At 33.2% G+C, this 6,225-nt stretch overlaps 1 pseudogene; it reads left to right on the top strand.

Moving 5' to 3' along the window:
* Nucleotides 1-2,818: 2,818 nt before the first annotated feature.
* On the top strand, nt 2,819-3,781 carry LOC110102272 (annotated as a pseudogene).
* Nucleotides 3,782-6,225: the final 2,444 nt, after the last annotated feature.

Here is a 6,225-nt window from a genome sequence, read left to right as displayed (position 1 = left end):
TAGGTTAGAGAGAGAAAGTTATGGATGAAAAAAAATTTTGTTCTAATGGTGTAGGAGGTGTGGAGAAGTGTTTTTTGTGAAGGGATTTGGGTGATTTGATGAATGGATGGAGAGATATAAAAAAATTAGGTTTAGGGTTTGGTGTAGGTTTTGAGAAAAATCCCTCCCTTCTCAATTTTGGAGAGAGAAAGAGAGAGAGTGTAATTTTTTTCTCTCTCTAAAGAAGGAATTTGGAGGTATGGTGGAGAGGGAAGATGCTTGGGGTGGAGATGGAGCTATTCATGGAGAAATTTCACTCTCATTCTAGAGAGAGAAAATTTTCTCTCTCTAGGTTAGAGAGAGAAAGTTATGGATGAAAAAAAAAATTTGTTCTAATGGTGTAGGAGGTGTGGGGAAGTGTTTTTTGTGAAGGGATTTGGGTGATTTGATGAATGGATGGAGAGAAAGAGAGAGAAAAATCCTCTAGGTTGGTCGAGTTTATATCGGGGAGCTTATGACTAAACTCTGCCAACCCTTTGCAAAAAAAAAAATCAATTAATATGATCAAGAGGAGGACTAAAGTTAGGCAAGAGATTGTTAAGAGATTAAAAATTAAGATCAACTAAATGACTTCCATGTGTATTACTTTGTCTACTCCCTCTTCAGCTAAATGTTATATTAATCTGCTTGAGAAACCCTTGAGTGATATAAATGATAATTTACTGCTTCTAGCATCTTCAAAGAAGATCACTGGAATGATGATTAATAAAGTAAAGTGACAAACTTGCCCCTTATAAGAAGATTTTCAATATTCACACTACAACTTTCAATTGACCAAAGGAATTGTTGAAAATTTCCCACCAATGGGTAGTTGAGGAGTTAATTTTTCAAGTTAGTTTTAATAAGTCAACATTGATGGTTTTCATTGATGAACATGAAATTAAGAGAGGCAATCACTTCAATAGGTAGCTTAGACTAAAAAATCATTGAAGCTTATACAAAATTCGCTAACTTTAATGTGGAAGTCACTTCAAGCAAGAATGCATGGAGTCTACTAGATCAAGCTAGTTCTTATCAAGCAATGAGCTTGTATTAAAATACTTATTGATAATGACAAGATTCCCCATGAAGTGGGGTTACAATCTCCCTCAACAATCTAATTTTCTTAGTTCATTTCTCTCATATGAAAAGTGAAATAAAAGTAGTCCTCGGTTGTCATTTATGAAGAAGATTATGTGACTATCTCTGATTTATGGATTTAATGAATATAACATCAATAATTCAAAAACTAAAAGAAAATAAATTTAACACAAATTTTAAAGTTTTAAGAAGATCTACATTTAATGTTGATAGGACCTGCTTCGAGTATGCCACCTTTCTTTTTGTTAAAAGTTAAATTTAAGGAGATAGTCACATAATCTCTCAAATTTAAGACCCTTTGGATCCCCGTTATGCTTCCATGGTTTCTACTCTTAACCATCTTCCACTCTCAAATTATTTTGCAACCAACATTCTTCATTAGTTATGGTGGCAGCCTTGATTAAGAGTAATAAGGCATTCATTGCCATCATGCATAAGTCAGAGTAAAAAAATATCGATTGTGAATATCCATTTAACGTAGCTTCAATTTGTCCTCGAGCTTCTTACAAAATTTGCATCATGAAGAAATGGTACCTGGCCTCCTCTAAATGGTCTCCTCTAGAACACTTAAATAAAGACAATAGTCAAAGAAGAAATAAAGACACAAAGATGAATGGGTTCTTTAACCCACAAGAAGTGTAATCGACTCATTATGATCATTACGAACTTGTTGGCCACTCATCACTAAGTTAAATCATTGAATCACTAACTCATTCACTAATTTTTGCACCGTTATTCCTTTTAAAGTCATCCAATTATTAAAGATGATGCTCGATGTATCCCAGAAGTCATTAGCCCTACCCTATTCACATGCCATGTAAATGTTAATGTGATGTTCGCCATGATTACACTAATCATACAATTAATAAAATTAAGGATGGTTATGATCATCATAATTTTATCAGATTAGCACATAGTCTGTGATTTAGAGTGACATATTTGCACATGTCACCAATGTCATATTCAATGCATAGTCTTATAGTAACCTTAAAATTCGCTTCACCCTACCAAAGTCAATTGGTCTTTCGAGAATTGGGATATATAAAAATATAATTGGGCATATTGATCCTCCTTGTAACCTATGCCATATAACCAAATGTCATTAACTCACTTAAAATATAATTGAATCATTGTCATTGTCAACTCGTTTGTCACTCATCAATAAGTAAATTATGAAATTACTAACTCATTAAATAATTTTTGCACCGATATTCCTTTCAAATTCATCCGATTGCTAAAGATGATATTCAATATCTTCCATAAGCCATTAGCCCTACCATTCTTATACAATTCTATCTAAAGTATAAAGATGGATAGATTCATAACTTAATTTAAAATTGACTACCCATAGACAAATGATTTAGCTAAGGCTTTAAGAAGAAATTTATCTAGCTGCCCTTATAAGTAGTAAATTGCAAAATGCATTAAGAAAATCATAGATGATTCTCGAAGATCTTATATGCTTGAGATTATGGCAGAAAAATATATTATCGAAATAATTAAGTAAACCTAATATAATTAATTAAAAACTTGATTGTGTGTTTTTTTTTTTTTCAAAATTTCATACTTTGAAAAAAATACCATTCAAACAAGCAATTAAACATCAAGAATTTTAAATGTTAAAAAAATGGAAAGGATATATTATTTAAGTAATTTGGCAGTTTGTAAATCATGGGAAGGCTATTATTTTATTCACCTAATGGCCGTCAGATTTTAGAGCATGACTACATAAGTTGTACACGCCCAAACAAATTCAACGGCTAAGACCATTTTATTTTATATAAATTATAATTTTGACTCATGCCCGTGTGGATAATGCAAACGAACGCAATATAATAATAAACTACAAAAAGCTCAATGAGAGTTTATAAACAGAGAAATTACTTTTAATATTTTTGGTTCAACTCTGTGTAAAAAATTATAAAATGTCGGCTTCCTCCTCAACCAGGCAGAGTTAGAGAGAGAGAGGTAAATTAAAACTACTCTTTCTTGGTGACTTGGCATTCGTCGTCATTGTCGCTATTATCGTGCTCATCTTCTTCCACACACATGACTGACGCTCTCTTGTTGTCGGTATCCTATGTGTCATCTTCTGCATCATGATGTATCTTGCTCCTCTCTCCGTCATGGTATGTAAAACCGTGCACATACATAAATATTTTTTGCATAGACATGCATGCATTTTTATTGATGTTTTAGTGCGATTTTCTGTGGTGCAGAAAATGGTTATACAAACGAAGAGCGTGGAGTATATCCCTCTCTCCTTATCGGTTGCATCATTTCTTAATGGGCTTTGTTGGACCATCTATGCTCTTATCCGTTTTGATCTATACATCACAGTAAATAAAATCTCTCTCACTTTAATTTTCTTCAATTAAAACACTAATTGATCATGCAATGTAGAATAATCTTAGAAAACTATTTAATTAATTTTTATACTGGCTTTAATTTGTTGTTGCAGATTCCCAATGGTCTTGGCCTATTATTTTCCATGACTCAATTAGTATTACATGCATCATACTACAAGTCGACCAAGAGACAAATAGCTGAGAGAAAGCTGAAGGGCGAAGTGGCGCTCACTGATGTTGTCATTGATGATAAAGTGAAGGAGTCGCCAATCATATCTTCTCATAAAATCGAAGGGCCAACAAATAGTGAATAATTAAGAAAGACCTTTGGCGTGAGGTTTTTTTTTTTCATATTCATCCAAATGTAAAGTTATTTGATTGTGAAGAGCGTGTTAATCCCATTAACATAATTTTCTTTTTTTGTATTTTTTCATGTTAATTCTTAATTATTATTTTTTCAGTGTTTTGTTCATTTTTTTTTTGGGCATAGCTTTGTTGTTCGTATACTAGATTTTATTTGTTTAATAGAGAACTTATGTGTTGGAACAAAAATTGTTCATGTACACACCCAAACTTTGCTAAAAATATTGTGTGAAGAGAGTAGAGACAGGCCAAGAAAATTTTCTAGTGGAGCTTTGATCTTCTCTAAATGAGCTTTAATTTTCAAGATTGCTTAACCTAAACTCCACCTCTAACTCTCTATTTATTTCTTTGGGCATGACTTTGGGTTTTCATGGACTTAGATACTTATGGATAATCAAGAAAACATTGCCTCCCATGTTTGTACCTCTTCTTGTTAAACCAATTACTAAGAAGATCATTGTAAATGATTAAATATTAGTCTTTTAAAAATGTATTATTGAAATAATTTATAAGTAAAAATTTGTTGATTATTAATGAAATTAATTATTTAAGAATGGAACTTCTCGATATGTAGATAAGCTGCTTGTTAGGAGTGTTGGGATAACGGGTCAGCCATGAAGATTGTGATGTTGGCTGAGGAAATATAAAGGTTGGTCGAGTTAATATCGAGGAGTGTATGGCTGAAGTCACCCAACCCTTTGCAAAGAATATTTCATTTAATATGGAGCTGAGGACTAAAGTTCGGGAAGAGATCAATGGTGAGAGATGAAAAATTGAGATCACTTAAGTGAATTCCATGAGTATTACTTCTTCTACTCCCTCTTCAGCCAAATGTTATATTAATTTGCTCGAAAAACCCTATAGTGATATAAATGATAATTTACTGCTTCTAGCATCTTCAAGGAAGATCACTGGAATGATGATTGACAAAGAAACGTCACAAATTTTCCCCTTACAAGAAGATTTTCAAGATATTTACACTGCAACTTCAAATTCACCAAAGAAATTATTGAAAGTTTCCCTCCTGTGGATAGTTGAGGAGTTAATTTTTCAACTTACTTTTATGAAGTCGGCATCGATGGCTTTCAAGGATGAATAAGAAATTGAGAAAGGCAATCTCTTCAATAGCTGGCTTAGACTAGGAAAATCATTTGCCAACTTTAGTGTCGAAGTCACTTCAAGCAAGAAATACATGGAGTCTACTAGATCAAGCTAGTTCTTATCAAGCAATGAGCTTGTATTAAAATACTTATTGATAATGATAAGATTCCTTGTAAAGTGGGGTCAATCTCGCTCTGCAATCTTTTCATTTCTCTGATCTAAAAAGAGGAATACAAGTTGTCCACAATTCTCATTTACGAAGAAGATTATGCAATTATCCTCGATTTATGGATTTAAATAATATAACATCAATAATTCAAAAACTAAAAGAAAATAAATTTAAATTCAAATTTAAAGTTATAAGAAGATGAGCATTTAATGTTTTGATAGTATATACCTGCTTCGAGTATGTCACCTTTCCTTTGGCTAGAGAGATTATTCTGTGCGGTGTCCAAATGCGTCTGAAGGCTAATCCGGATGCGCCACATCACCCAATGCACTATGCATAGGGTGATGTGGCGCATCCGGATTGGCCTTCAGATGCATTGGGTGATGTGGCGCATCCGGATTGGCCTTCAGATCCGTCCAGACACCACACATAGTCCTTTGGCTAAAAGTTGAATTTAAGACCCTTTGGATCCTCTCTTTTCGCTGCCATGGTCTCTACGTACTCTTAACCATCTTGCACTCTCAAATTATTATCCAACCAACTCTCTCCGTTAGTTATGGAGGCATCTTTGATTAAGAGCAATAAAGCCTTCATTGCGATCATGAATAAGCCAAAGAAAAAAAATGTTGATTTTGAATAACCATCTCACTTGGTTTCAATTTTTCTTCGAACTTCTTACCAAATTTGCATCATGAAGAAAGGCAAGTACCCTAACATGATTCTAAAGGATGATACATATTGTTACAGGAATAGTTCTATCTTGGCTTATGATGGCTTTCCACTCCATACAAATTTGGTTGACATAATGACATTCTTTGGAATTATCCCACACATAACTCATTTACAGGCATCATGTCACTAGAGATTTATATATGAAAAAAGAAGATATAATGAAATATTTAAACAAATATGATTTTCTCAAATACTCTACATAATTCAGAAGTATAAATATGTCTTAGGTAAATGACTAATAAATCAGGCCATTGCGTTCCAGAGGCGAACTCAGCAGCCATGAATGAAATGTAGAAAGTGTGGAGTAGGCGATTAGAGCAAGGATTAAAAAGAAGTAATAAGTGAGGTTTTAACATTGATTAAATCTGTTGCTTATTTCTCCCTATAGTAGTT

This window comes from Dendrobium catenatum, unplaced genomic scaffold, assembly GCF_001605985.2.
Source record: "Dendrobium catenatum unplaced genomic scaffold, ASM160598v2 fragScaff_scaffold_1679, whole genome shotgun sequence".
Lineage (NCBI taxonomy): Eukaryota > Viridiplantae > Streptophyta > Magnoliopsida > Asparagales > Orchidaceae > Dendrobium > Dendrobium catenatum.
Note: the sequence above shows the minus strand (reverse complement) of the source record. Positions and strands in the feature narration are given on the sequence as shown.